The sequence below is a fragment of the Talpa europaea genome (assembly GCF_964194135.1).
Source record: "Talpa europaea genome assembly, chromosome: 2".
NCBI classification, from domain to species: Eukaryota; Metazoa; Chordata; class Mammalia; order Eulipotyphla; family Talpidae; genus Talpa; species Talpa europaea.
Window position 1 is genome coordinate 130,102,506 of NC_140068.1, and position 15,051 is coordinate 130,117,556.

The 15,051-nt window shown below is 44.3% G+C and overlaps 2 pseudogenes across 2 annotated transcripts in view; both read left to right on the plus strand.

Annotated features, from left to right (window-relative positions):
* Positions 1-10,447, plus strand: part of LOC311186107 (class I histocompatibility antigen, Gogo-C*0202 alpha chain-like) — a 59,555-nt pseudogene extending 49,108 nt beyond the window's left edge. Inside the window, exon 4 of the transcript in view lies at positions 10,035-10,447. The product of the transcript in view is annotated as a class I histocompatibility antigen, Gogo-C*0202 alpha chain-like (transcript). The remainder of the gene's footprint in view (positions 1-10,034) is intronic.
* Positions 1-15,051, plus strand: part of LOC311188332 (class I histocompatibility antigen, Gogo-OKO alpha chain-like) — a 700,214-nt pseudogene that overhangs the window by 503,359 nt on the left and 181,804 nt on the right. The window lies entirely within an intron of this gene.

Consider the following 15,051-nt stretch of genomic DNA (forward strand, 5'->3'; position numbering starts at 1 on the left):
CGCCCAAGGAAAACATATGTCTATTAACAGGATAAAACACATGTTTGAGTAACTTAATTTCTGGTCCTCTTCAACCTACAGATAGGACTAGCACTTTCTATATCTAACTGTTTAATATAAGCTTGCTCCTAACAGATGACAGTCTCCCGCAGACTCCCCTTCACATGACTGGTGCTCCTGAACACTTGGAATGTCCACCTGGAGCCCAAAAAGGGTCTGGCACCGTCTTTCTTTTTTTTTTTTTAAATAAAAGATTTATTTGTTTATTTATACGAGCACTGGGTACAGTCAGAAGCACGGGAGGGTGAGAGAATTCACCAGAGCCAGAGCAGAGAACAGAACAGGCAGGTTGACGAAATACACTGCTGAGGGAAGCAGCAGGTGCAGCAGGAGAGGTCTGCATGCCATGTGGGACCCTCGCCCGTTGCCAGGGATAGAACCGGCGCTGCAAAGGCTGCGGGCAGCTTCGCAACCCACCGCTCAACTGCTGTGCCACCGGGGAGGCCCTGGCACCGTCTTTCTAATACTGCTTTGCCTCAAAATTGGAAGAAATAAAACCATGAAGTCATCATACTTAGGCAAAATCTTAACATGTAAAAAGGTGGACTGCGGTCCTCACGCTAACTTAACTTTAAAGCTGGCTAGCCTCACAGTGACCACACTCATGACACTGTCCCTAACACAACTAAATAACTAGTAGTTTTCACTGGACTTGCTGCTCTGTGCACACACAAGCCAACCCTCACGCTGAGTCCATGACTATCTGCCTCACTCCAGCACCTCAGGGCTCCCCGGCGGGTGTTGCCCTAACGAAAGGTTTGGTGCCACATATGGTGGGGTGGGGGGGATGACAAAGGACAAGAATAGAAAGACTGGAAAGGAGGTGCCCCAAAACCAGAACCTGACTCACAAGGAGGTGTGGGTCGAGGGGAATAACATGACCATTAAACCAGCTGTAGAGGTCGGACCCTTAGGCGCCAGTGCCTTATCACAAGACAGGAGACTCAAGCAGGAACAGATGCTACAGGGAGTGGAGCACAGCCCTGAGGGTAAAGATGCAGAGATTGGGCCCATGCTGGAATCTTCACTCCCCATGCTGGTATCTCTGGTATCTTGGATTCTGCGTGGTTATCCAAAATCAGCAACACACTGACCGCTCACAAGGAGTGACCCCTCCAAACAGAAGAGGGCTGTATCAGTGCAGTCTCTGCCCAGGCTCGGGGCAGCACTCCCTCTGCCCACCTGGGACTGTGCAGGTGCCTCTTTTCACCAACTCTCTCCCTCTGCAGGGCAGCAGCCTCCCTGCCTGCCTGTGACCTGTACCTGTAGGGGCTTCACATCACTGACCTCCCTCGGTGGAGGCAGCTCTCCTCAAGGCTGCCCGCCTGCAACCATGCAGGCCTCTCTCAGCAAACCTGTCCCTTTCCCTAATAAACTTGTTTTTCAAATATAACTAACTGCTCTGTCTCGTGGAGAAACTCTCCTAGGGAAATTGCCGCGTGCCACTGAAACGGGAGCTCTGGTGACACTTTTCCCAGAGTGAACCCCAGGACCCTGCAACTCCAAAAACCTCATCATTATCACCCCCTGCTAGGGCTGCCCCCTACAAGGGGGCCAGTGGCCGGCAGATTAATAAAGGTTTTTTTTTAAATCTGCTTCAGACTCAGGTCTGTGTCTAGCGGGAGATGTTACAGTAGTGAGCCTTCTGGTGAGTTGCTGATTCTGGATAACCGTGCAGAGTCTGAAAGGGACCAGAGACACCACAATGGGCTCATCTCCATATCTTTACCTTTGGATGTGCAGCTGATACCTGCTTGGATCTTATGTTTTGTAATCTAGGTGTCCCCAGCCTCAAATATCTTGGTTTCCATGGCTGTGTGGATGGCTATGCTAATGTCTCCTACCCCCACCTCCTGTGTGAGCCAGGGCTTCTGGTCTTGTGGTGCCTCTGTTAGGGGGAAAGGATGTCCTGAGCTAATTCCATACAGGCTTTGTGGACCCCACCCCCACTCCAGACCAAAGCCATCAGGACATTGGGAAAGACAAATCCCGTCACCACCAAAGGGAAGGTGGCAGGGACCTGAGGGTGGAGTTAAGCAGCCAGGTTTGGTATAAAAACCAGACAAGTGGGCCTTGGGCTTTCTCGGGCTCTCGCCTCTTGGCTTCACTGGTTTTGGCTCACCGCCATTTGGGAATCCAGATCAACGGACCGGGTAGGACTCATTTAAGACTTTATCTCCCACTTTTCTCCCTGAGTTGTACATTTCCTCATTTCCCCTTCCCTTGTGAATAAATCTTTTATTAACCTTTTGTGTGTGCCCGCAGTGGAGTATTAAATCCCTTTTAAGCACGTGAGTGAGGACCAAGTCAGGCAACCCGTTTTATATCGCGGCTGCCCTGTAAGTTTGTTGTCCAACGTGGGGCTCAAACCCATGGCCCTGAGATTAAGAGTCTCAGGCTCTACCGATGCAAATTGCCACTGCTGAGATCATAGCCCAGTTTAAAGACAAGTTTTCTAGAGATAAAAAAACAAAACAATACATTAAAGACCAATATTTTTAAAAAGTCATTAAATATTATACAAATCCTCCTCAGTCTACTTTTTCCATGTATTAAGTCTCGATCCTCTGTCGGTAATTTTTATAAATCCATTTTTTTTTAATAGGGCTTGGTAGGTCTTTTCAGTTCCAAAACATATCTATATTGCCAGTCTTTTTTTTGTGAATTTTCTGAAGACAAAACTCAGCAAGTAACCTTTAGAAATAGCAAAAACTTGAAAATGACCATACCTAAAATTATGGCTTAAGGTAAAAGACAAGGATGTTTGCTCAATTTTGTGACATGCACATGCACATATATATTTCAAAATAATCAGAATCGCCCAATAATATAATGCCAGAGCATCTTAAAAATCTCATGTATTTTAGAACACTTTAATCAGCTTTCTTTTATATATGCTGAAAACGTATAACTTCCCCCTCAATGACAATATTTTTTTCTATGAAATTTAACATCTCTAGATTGGCCCAATGTGTTTTAGCATTTTCCTACAAGGAGAAATAATTTATTAAGAGTCCTAACACACATCAAATTGTTTTACTAATCAAAAACTTTACTATTTTTGAAATTTCAATTTAAGAAAAATTTTGTCACAGGCTTAATAAATATATACAGATTTCTATAAAACAACACTAAATTACTCAGAGTAATAACTGGAGGGTTTTTTTAAAGTAGTTATATTTTTACAGTGCTCAACAATGCTGACAGATCTGTATTTTTTTAGTTTCCAAGTCTGAGGTTAAAAGAGAACCAAGAGGGCCTCCACGGTGGCGCAGCAGTTGAGCGCTGGGCTGCGAAGGTGTCCGCAGCCTCTGCAGCACCGGTTCAATCCCCGGCCACTGGGTGAGGGTCCCACCTGGCGCTCACCTGGCGCGCAGACCTCTCCTGCCGCCCGCTGCTCCCCTCAGCAGTGTACTTCGTCCATCTGCCTGTTCTGCTCTCCGCTCTGGCTCTGGTGAATTCTCTCACCCTCCTGCGCTTCTGACTGTACCCAGTGCTTGTATAAATAAATAAATAAATAAATAAATAAATAAATCTTTAAAATAAATAAATAAAAATAAAAAAAATTCTTTAAAAAAAAAGAGAAACAAGATTTTAGATAGCCTAGACAGTTTTTTTTTTTCCCATTAAGAACCAGTAAAAGCAGTTTAAGAATACTTGAGTCTTTACTGCAAATGAAAAAGAAATTAAAGTTTGGTTGTTCATAAGGACACTACTGATAATAAACTTAAATATTTTTAAAGCAAGTCATTCTGTCACATAGCATTTTTTAAGATACTTCTCTCAGACCTTTAAACTATTTTTCTTCCTATTGTACCATTTTTTCAAAGATAGCCATTTTTTTGGACACTAAATTTTTCAAGACATTTAACATATCTGTCTTAAATACATTCCTTTTTTATCATTTTATTTTTCATTTAAATTTTATTTTATATTCCTCATACAATTACAACCCCCTTATTTTGACTGCAAGCCATCCTTTCCCTGCCCCCCACTCCCCATAGAGTGTCTCTGGTTCATAGTTGTTTGTTGATTTTGATATTTTCTTTCTTATAGTTATTCTTTTTCCTGGTCCCTTATTTAAGTTATCTAGATCCCTGCTTTAAGTGAGACCATCCAGTATTTTCCTTTTTCTTTCTGACTTATTTCGCTGAGCATGATCTCTCCCAGCTCCATCCATGTTGCTGCAAATTGCATGAGTTTATCTTTTTTTAATGCTGAGTAATATTCCATTGTGTATATGCACCACATCTTCTTGATCCAGTCATCTAATTTTGGGCATTTGGGTTGTTTCCAAAGCTTAGTTATTGTAAATAGTGCTGCTATAAATGTAGGGGTGCAGGTGCTCTTTGGAATTGATGTTTCTGTGTCCCTTGGGTAAATACGTAGGAGTGGAATTGCTGGATCATATGGAAGTTCTATGTTTAGTAGGTCAAGAAATCTCCACACAGCTCTCTTTTTATGACCAAGAACAAAAACCAAAGGGATGTTAAATCTTCAGCCCCACGGTGTGAAGCACAAGGAATCTTCAGCCCCACGGTGTGAGGATCTTTAGCTTCGGCCCCACGGTGTGAGGCCCTTTAGCTTTAGCCACACAGTGTGAGGCCCTTTTTCTTAGCTGCTTGTCAGTGTCTTACCTGGCTGAGGCATCAAGGCACCCTGCAGCACCTGGCCACCAGGCGAGGTTCCCACATGGCACTCAGACCTCTCCTGCTGCCAGCTGCTCCCCTCAGCAGTGTACTTCATCAGTCTGCCTGTTCTGTTCCCTGCTCTGACTCTGGTGAATTCTCTCACCCTCCCACACTTCTGTATAAATAAAATAAATAAATAAAATGAATAAATCTTTATTTATATATAAATAATAAATAAAGCTTTAAAAAAAAGATCTGGAACAAGACAAGGATGTCTACTTTCACCACTGCTTTTCAATATAATACTGGAAGTCCTAGACAGAGCAATAAGACAAGAGAGAGACATACAAGGAATCCAAATAGGCAAGGAAGAAGTGAAACTATCATTATTCACAGATGATATGATAATATACATAAAGAACCCCAAAAACTCGACAGAAAAACTAATTAAACTAATCAATCAGTATAGTAAAGTGGCAATATAGAAAATCAACAACAAAAATCAGTAGCCTTCCTATACACAAACAATAAATCTGAAGAAGAAGAAATCAAGAAAACCATACCTTTTATTATTAAAACAAAAACAATCAAATATTTGGGAATAAACCTAATAAAAGAGGTAAAGGACCTATACAAAGAAAACTATAAAACACTGTTAAAAGAAATAGAAGAAGACAAAAGAAATGGAAAGACATCCCCTACTCAAGGATTGGAAGAATTAACATCAAAATGGCCATCCTACCAAAAGGAATTTACAGATTCCATGCTATGCTATTACAATAAAAATTTCAATGACATACTGCAAAGAAATAGAACAAATATTGATGAAATTCATATGGAGCCACCAAAACCCCTGAATAGCCAAAGCCCTCCTGAAAAAAAAAGAAGGGAATTGAGGCATCACACTCTCAGATTTCAAACTATACCACAAAGCCATAATAATCAAAACTGCGTGGTATTGGAACAAGAACAGACACACGGACCACTGGAACTGAATAGAAAATCCAGAAATAAACCCACAGATTTATGATCAACTAATCTTTGACAAAGGAGCAAAGACTATGCAATGAAACAAAGAAAGTTTGTTCAATAAATGGTGCTGGGAATACAGGGACACTATATGCAAAAGAATGAAGTTTGACTGCTACCTCACATGATACACAAAAAACAACTCAACATGGATTAAAGAGCTAGACTTAAGACCTGAAACCATAAAATATAAAGAAGGAAATATAGGCGAAACACCACATGACATGCACCTCAAAAACATCTTTGTAGACACATCACCCAAAGCAGTGATAATGAAGGCAAAATATAAACAGCTGGGACTACATCAAGTTAAAGAGCTTCTGCACAGCAAAAAAGACAATAACCAAAACAAAGAGAAACCCCAATGACTGGGAGAAAATTTTTGCACACAACACTAATGATAAAGGACTGATCACAAAAATCTACAAAGAGCTAGCTGATGAGACTCAACAAAAATAAAGTATATAATGCAGTCAAAAAAAATGGGCAGAAGAGATAAAAAGGAACTTCTCCTTTTTAGGAGGAAATGCAAATGGCCAACAGGTATATGAAAAATTGTTCAACAGCACTTGTAATCAGGAAAATGCAAATCAAAACTACAATGAGCTACCAACTTACACCAGTGAGAATGGCACATATTAAAAAAACTAGCAACAACAAGTGTTGGCGAGGGTGTGGAGAAAAAGGAACTCTTCTGCACTGTTGGTGGGAGTGCAAACTGGTCAAACCACTATGGAAAGCTGTGTGGAGATTCCTCAACCTACTAAAGATAGAGCTTCCACAGGATCCAGCAATTCCACTCCTAGGTATTTACCCAAATGACACAGAAACATCAATTCAAAGGGGCACCTGTACCCCTGTGTTTATAGCAGCACTGTTTACAATAGCTAAGCTATGGAAACAACCCAAATGCCCAAAAATAGATGACTGGATCAAGAAGATGTGGTACATATACACAATGGAATATTACTCAGCAATCAGAAAATATAAACTCATGCAATTTGCACCAACATGGAGCTGGAAGGGATCATGCTCAGCGAAATAAGCCAGAAAGAAAAAGAAAATTACTGGATGGTCTCACTCACAGCAGGAATTTGGAAAACCTAAATAAGGGACCAGGAAAAAGACTAACTATAATAAAGAAAAAATCAAAATCAACAAGGAAATATAAACCAGAGACACACTACGGTGGGGGATGGTGGTGGTGGGGAGAGGAAGGATTAGGGTCAAAATAAAGGGGGTGCTGGGCCTCCCCTGGTGGCACAGATGGCTGTGCACAGCGCTGTGAAGCTGTGGGCAGCCTCTGCAGCACAGGTTCAATTCAGTCCAGCCAGAGAGGGTCCCACATGGCTCAGCAGACCTCTCCTGTGTCGCCTGCTGCCCCCCTCAGAAGTGTATTTCAGTCACTCTGCCTGTTCTGTTCCCTGCTCTGTCTCTGGTGAATAAATCTTTAAAAAAAATAAGGGGGGTGGAATTGTATGGGGAATACAACCAAAATGAAAATGTATACATTGTGCAAAAATGAAAAATTATGTAAGAATTATATGAAGTAAAATATTTTTAAAAAATCATACATTAGCACAAGTTCCAACCAATACGCAAGAGAGGCCTGTGGAAATGTAACAATAGGAAATATTCCATGATATTATTTCAGGTTTCACTTTACAAATAACCTTCGAGAAACTACCACCTGTATATATATATATATATTTTTTTTTTTTAAAAGATTTATGGGCCTCCCCTGGTGGCGCAGTGGTTGAGTGCTGGGCTGCAAAGCTGCCCTCAACCTCTGCAGCACCGGTTCAATCCCTGGCCGCCAGCAAGGGTCCCACATGGCATGCAGACCTCTCCTGCCACTCACTGCTCCCCTCAGCAGTGTACTTATTCAGTCTGCCTGTTCTGCTCTCCACTCTGGCTCTGGTGGATTCTCTCACCCTCCCACACTTCTGACTGTACCCAGTGCTTGTATAAATAAATAAATAAATCTTTTTTAAAAAAAGATTTATTTATTTATGCATACAAGAACTGGGGTGCAGGAGGTGGTGAGAGGATTCACCAGAGACAGAGTGGGGAGCAGAACAGGCAGACTGAGTGAAATACACTGCTGAGGGGAGCAGCAGGCAAGTCAGGAGAAGTCTGCTCTGCCATGTGCGTATCTCCATGGCTGGGGATCAAACTTGTGCTGCAGTGGCTGTGGATAGCTTCATAGGTTGTGTCTGAACGCCTTGTGCCACCAGGGAGGCCCCATCTGTTTAGTTTTAATTCAGTATCAATATTCACATTTATCTCAAAATATTGCTAGTTTCTTCATTCCTCCAGGCTGCTGCTTCCCCCAGCCCAAATCCACTCCTCCTAAAAGTGGGGAAGGGAATTTGGAGCCTCCCCTGTCTGTGGATGTCACACTGTTACAGCATCACGTCTCCCTCTCACAGGCTCTGTGGGGTGGGGCAGCCTTGATGACCCCACACTCACCCCCATTCTCTCTCCCCATTTCCTGGGAAGACAATCAGCATCCTCCTGCTCCAGTTACAAAGTCTCCAAGGACTCTCCTGGACTCCTTCTCCCCAGGCTCCTGGATGAGTGTGATGCCCCTCACCCTCCTGCTGCTGCTCTGGGGGCCCCTGGTCCTGATGGAGACCCGGGCGGGTGAGTGCGTGTCCAGCTGGACACTGTTGCTCCAGGAGGGAGGAGCCAGGAGCCCCCGCAGGTGCAGGACCCCAGGAAAGGCTCATCTCCCCCAACCTCTTGTACCCCCTTCAGGCCCCTTGTGTTCTGGCCCCTTCTGTCCCTCCCGCCTCCCCTGAGTGCTCTGGTCCCCTGAGTCTGGGCCCTTCTTGGCCCACCGCCCCTTTTCACTCTCACGGCCCCGCCCCTTTCTCCCTTCCAGGCCCATCTCCCTGGGCCCTGGGCCCGCTGAGAGGAGGGTCAGCCCGGGTCTCCCCTCCTGCCCCCAGGCTCCCACTCCCTGAGGCTTTTCTACACCATGATGTCCCGGCCCGGCCTCAGGGAGCCCCGCTACATCGCCGTGGGCTACGTGGACGACACGCAGTTCGGGCGGTTCGACAGCGACTCTCCGGGCCAGAGCGCGGAGCCGCGGGCGCCCTGGGCGGGGCAGGTGGGGCAAGAGGACCTGGACGAGGAGACTCAGAACCAAAGGGACAACGCGCAGTGGTTCAAAGCGCTCCTGAGGGACCTGCGCGGCCGCTACAACCAGAGCGAGGACGGTGAGCTTCGCGGAGCGGGGCCAGGGTCAGGTCACCCCCATTCCCATCATGAGGCCGGGGTGTCCCGGGTCTCAGGGTCCACTGACCCCTCGAGGCGGGTGGATCTGCCAGGACCCTCCACCGGGAAGAGCCCGCGGGACATTCCTGCCTGCATTTCATTTTCAGTTTAGGTTTATTGAGGTTTATTCAGAGAGGGCGGGGTGACCTCGGGGCTGACCACAGGGGTGGGTCTCAGGGTCTCACACCCTCCAGAGGATGTTTGGCTGCGAAGTGAGCCCAGACCTGAGACTCCTCGGCGGGTATGACCAGTTCGCCTACGAGGGCGCGGATTTCATCTCCCTGAGCGAGGACCTGCGCTCCTGGACCCCCGCAGACTCGGGGGCTCAGATCACCCAGCGCGCGTGGGAGGCGGCGGGCAGGGCCGAGCGCGTCAGGCACAGTGTGCAGAGCAGGTGCTTCCCGTGGCTCCTCAGATTTCTAGTTTTGGGGAAGGAGGTGCTGCAGCGCACAGGTAAGAGGGGCCAAAAGGCCTTGGACCTCCCCTCAAACTGGAAGAGGGGGGTTTCGTGGGGGGCGAATGGAATCATGGGCAGAACAGCAGCTGCTTTCTGGGCAGAGAGGGAGAGTCCCCCTGGGTGTCCTGTTCTGTGCTAGAGAGAGACTAGCCCAAAAGACACCACTTTTCTGGAGGGTTAAGGAATCCAGTCTCTCGTGAGGGAGGGGAGGCCATCCTGAAAGAACTCTTCCAGGATTCTTTTGACCTGGCAGCCATCCTGGGAAACATAAGCTTCTCTTTCAAGGTCTTGTTTTTGGTCTGAGAACATTTCTGGACCTGACTCCTGCCTTTCTGTGTCATTCACCCTCCAACCAAGTCTGGAGTAAAAATCTGTGTTCTCCCCAGAGACCCGCATCCTCCCTCATGGGCTCTTACCTAATTATCCCAGATTCCCCAGACTAGGCTGGTTTTTGGGTTTTGTGCTTCCTCCCTCCAAACCAATTGTCATGTTTGTTCTGAGGATGGTCAGTGAGTCTGCTTCAGTGTCCAGGAAGGAAAACCCAAAGTGTGATTTTTTTTGACCCTTCTCCTCAGATCCCCCAAAGACACAGGTTTCCCTCCACGTCACCTCTGACCGTGATGTCACCCTGAGGTGCTGGGCCCTAGGTTTCTACCCTGCAGACATCACCCTGACCTGGCAGCGAGATGGGGAGGAACTGACCCAGGAGATGGAGCTGGTGGAGACCAGGCCTGGGGGGGATGGAACCTTCCAGAAGTGGGCGGCTGTGATGGTGCCTTCTGGAGAGGAGCAGAGCTACACTTGCCATGTGCAGCATGAGGGGCTGCTGGAACCCCAAGTCCTGAGATGGGGTAAGGATGGGCTCTGAGTTTCTTTTTTTCTTTTTTTTAAATATTTGTTTATTTATACAAGAACTGGGGTAAAAGTTAGAGGTGCAGGAGGGTGAGAGAATTCACCAGAGACAGAATGGGGAGAAGAACAGGCAGACAACCGAAAACACTGCTGAGGGGAGCAGCAGGCGAGATAGGAGAGATCTGCCATGCCATGTGGGTATCTCCCTGGCCAGGTGGCAATCGAACTCGTGCTGCAGAGGCTGTGGACAGCTACAGAGCACTGCATTCAACCCATTGTGCCACCAGAGAGGCCCTGAGCTTCTGCTTGGAGGAATCAGGAGCCCTTCTGGAGAATTTCAGAGAGTCAGGATGTTCCTGGGGCTCAGGGTCTCATCTTCCTGTCCCTTCCAGTGCCCCCTCCTCAGTCCTCTGTCCCCACCGCGGGCATCATTGCTGGCCTGGTTTTCCTTGGAGCTGTGCTCACTGGAGCTGTGGTGGCTGCAGCTGTGATGTGGAGGAAGAAGTGCTCAGGTAGGGAAGGGAGTAGGGGAATTTGTCCACTGGGGACTTTCATGTCCCAGGGAGGACTTGCCTTACCTGGGTAGGAGGAAGTACCATCCACACATATGTTGCCCAGTCTGGTGCTGATTGCTAACACTCAGGTTTTTGTAAAACACTTTTGAAAATGAATCACCAATTATTCACCTTATAATTGTGGTGATGGGGATCTGTTTCCCAGCAAATGCCAATGGGAAGGGACCCTGCTGTGGAAAGACTCCAATTCCCTTTCATATCCATTCTTCATATATCCCAGTTCTGACCTGGGTCTTCAATCACAGTTCTAGAAATTTCCCTGTGACCCAGACTTGGAGATTCCTTTAGGACTCCATGCGCTGACTACTCCCTTATCTCACATGATGTTTCTTCCTGTAGGGGGACAAGCAATCAGCTACACTCAGGGTGCAGGTAAGTGTAGATCAGGGGTTGGATCCCTGAGCCCCTGAGGACAGTGTAGAGGGAACTCTAGGGAGAGTCACTGTTGCACAAGGATGATCAAGAGGTCACCTGAGGATGGCAAGGGAAGGGCTGACCGAAACGCTGAGAAAACTCGCATATGCCAGGATGGAAAACCACCTGGGAGGGACGCCCTGGACTTGCTTCGTCCTTGGAAGTCTCCTTGGTCGTAACTTAGCAACAGAGACTCACAAGGACAGGCATGTCCGACAAGCACAAGGGCTCATATAAGTGATGTGTATGAGCTCACGCACATGGTGTGTGAGGCAAGGTTGTTTTGGCTTTTTCTGACTTATGATAAAACGCAGATGTGTTTGTTCACAATTCCCATATAACCATGCTGAGAAATGTAGAGAATCACTGCTTGTAGCTGAAAGCATTGCCCCGTCTGGTGGGTCCTTTGCGACCAGCGTCCCAGGTCTCAGAGCCCACTGGAGGCTCACAAGTGGCACCCAAACAGGGACCTGAAGGAGAAACCTCCCACTGAAGTGACGAGGTGACAGCAGTGGTCACGACTCCACAGAAGGATGTGAGTAGAGGTGGGAATTCCAGATGGGGCAATCTTCTTCAAGGCTTTCTACTTTCGCTTTGCTTCTGCAGCATCTGCTTTCTCACCATAGGGCAAAAATACCCCTTAACCAGATTCTAGAATGTTTAATGGTAGTTGAAAAATATAACCCATGGTTCCCAGAGGGCAGGTTGCTGGATATAGAAACTTGGGAACAAGTAAGAGATAACGTGACACAGTCTTATAAATGGAGGAAGAAATGCTTCAAGCTTTTCCTGTTAATTATTTGGGGTGGGGGGAGGCCAGGGTTTCTGCCACTAGAGTTTTGCCATTTGTTTTTTTTAAGAAAAATAAAAAAGTTATTTCTAAAAAATGGTATTCGAAGTTCATTCACAATTGTTAAAGTGATAGGAAATGGTTATAATATGACTATATGAGACTAAAAGGTTTTTATTAAAATAATGTAAACCCACTGTGGTGGACAGGTGGAGGCTACCCCAGTCTCAGCAAGCAGCTGCCTGGACTTTTTCTCCAGTGTTGAGATCACTGGCAGGTCTCTGCTGCCTTTCTGCTGTGGGGGACTGGACTCTCCTTTTGTCCACCTTAAAACACCATTCTGGCCTGTTCTATAGGTAAAAATCCTATTTCCCTGTGTCTCCTACAAAATGCTTATTGCTTGAGTAAAAACTTTTAAATTTACTTACTTGCTCTTTTTTGTCTTAAAAATATGCTTGTTCTCAAGGCCTCCTCTGGTGGCGCAGGTGGTTGAGTGCCACACTGTGAAGCTGTCCGCAGCCTCTGCAGCACTGGTTCAATCCCGGCTGGCTGGCGAGGGTCCCACATCGCGTGGCAGACCTCTCCTGTCTTGCCCGCTGCTCCCCTCAGCAGTGTATTTCGTCAGTCTGCCTGTTCTGTTCCCCGCTCTGTCCCTGGTGAATCCTCTCACCCTCCCGCGCATCTGACCTGTACCCTGGTTCTTATATAAATAAATAAATAAATAAATCTTTTCAAAATATGCTTGTTCTTGGTGAGATAAAACAATAACAACTTAAAGCCAAAGGATCATTTCTTTAAAATATAAACTCAAAAAAAATTTCTTATCTAAAAAAAGTTAGTAAAAACTGCCGTGACTGTTGTAGTCTCAAGCCCAAGGTCTTTAGTAATAATTAAGATTGGACACATATTCTATGTAAAGATTTTGGCTTTTAACTCATTAAAAACCTTCTTAATATAAAAGTGTAACAAAAAAAAACTTGGTAATTGAGAATATCAAACATAAATGAGAAGCTAAGGCATCTCAAAAACTAGGTTGTTTGAGATGTTTTATAAAGGCTCTTTTACAATTTTTAAGGAATTTTTTTTCAGGTCTTAAAATACTAATGTAAATTCTCTGTGCACAGCTTCTTCAAAGCCAGAGTCACTCTTAAAAATACAAATTTAAAATATGTTTGATCTAAAAGAATTGTTATAGAACTAAAATTAAATCATTAACAGGTTTCTCAGTGTCTTCACAAATATTGATAAAATAAATATCTCTTAAAATTTATACACATGACCAAAGTTGAATATGAATATCAAGAACTCTCTGTTTGTTTGTAACTGTCTTTGTTTTGTTTTGTTTTTTACCTCCAGAGGATTAATTATAAATCTTATGATATAATTCAAAGCATATATGCTTTAAAGTTATAATGTTAAGTATTAATAATTTACTCTGTTTAAATGTGTTTATTTCAAAAGAAACTTCTGGTATAAAAGGTACTTTTGTCTTTCCTACTGAGTCACATGTATATGAAAAATGTACATAGTATCTATATGTTACTATGATTTTTCTTGTTTTTATTAATCTGCCTAATGCTTGTTTGATTATTAGCCAGCCTAGAAAAACTTGGTATGTGCCATTGTTTTATTAACAGCCCTGCAAAATGGAATTCCAGTCATAACAGGAACTAAAGCTACAACTAAACTTTCTTAGATACCTTAGTGTCTTGGGAACACATCAGCTGGAATAATTTTTGGTTAAAAGTAACTGAGTTTTAATCCAATGGGTTGTTTTAAAACATGTACTTATAAACTCGCATTGGGTATAACCTTAGCTCTTGTCTGGGTTAATGATGTTGGGTACATAATGTCTTTTAAGTGTCTGAAAAATTACTAAGGTTTTTGAGATGAAAATTAAAGGTTATGATTTGAATGTCAATATTATACTTAGGGCTGGAACTTTCATAGAGATTAAATATGGTTGTTGTTGCTGTTTTCTAATATTTATGGCAAAGCTTTCCAAAAATCTAAATTGAAGTAAAATTTGGTAGCCTCTCATTTGATCAATTGAAGGAAATTTTGTGGAACCTCAGTAAAGCTCCAGAAACACTCCACAAACTTTCTCCCTTTCCTCCTGGGAAAGACATTAGATAAATTTGTACTATTTGGTCTACTTAATAAAGTTACACTGAAAGGGAAGTATTGTCACTTGGAAAATGGTAAAACTTTGGCATGTACAGAAATGTTAATATTGGTTTTCTAAAACAAAATCTAGTGCAGGCCATGCTACTCATGCTGTCTGCCAAGGTCCGGGCATGGGGGAAATTTCTGAAACGTCAGAAAACTCCTTAGCTGGCTCCAGCTACTTCTTTTCACTCGGTTGTGGCAGTTATTGAAACCATGGAAGTTTTCTATAAGCTCCAGAATAACACAATGAGTGCTGGCATCAATGCCAGTTTCGGTGATGCACACCTCAGTAGTTTAAGAAAAGTGCCTTCCAACATGATTGATAATGAAACGGTTTCCAATGATTCTCCACATCCTCCAATTTGTAACTCAGTTACCATGAGTAACATTGAGTTCTTTAACAAGCCACATTTGATAGAGCTGTTGGAACCAGAAGAGAAGGCCCTGAGGCACCAGGGGAGGCAAAATGGTCTGAGAAAGACACACCATATACTGTTCCCATGGTACCAGGAAACCTTAGGTTCTATATAGAAAATAGGAGGCCGCCCTCAATCTTACAATCCCTGCTTAGCCTTGTTTTATTTACCTAGCCTGACCGCATAAATCATGTAGTGTGTAGCACCTGTTTTTATTTTCTGAATAACATACATCACCTAGGAAAATATGTAACCAAGTTAATGTAACCAAGTAACCAAGTTAATCATAAACTAGGAAAATTAAGAAATGGGTTGTGCACTGAGTGATCAAAAATAAATTCTGACACAATGTAAATGACATAATGCATGATGTAAT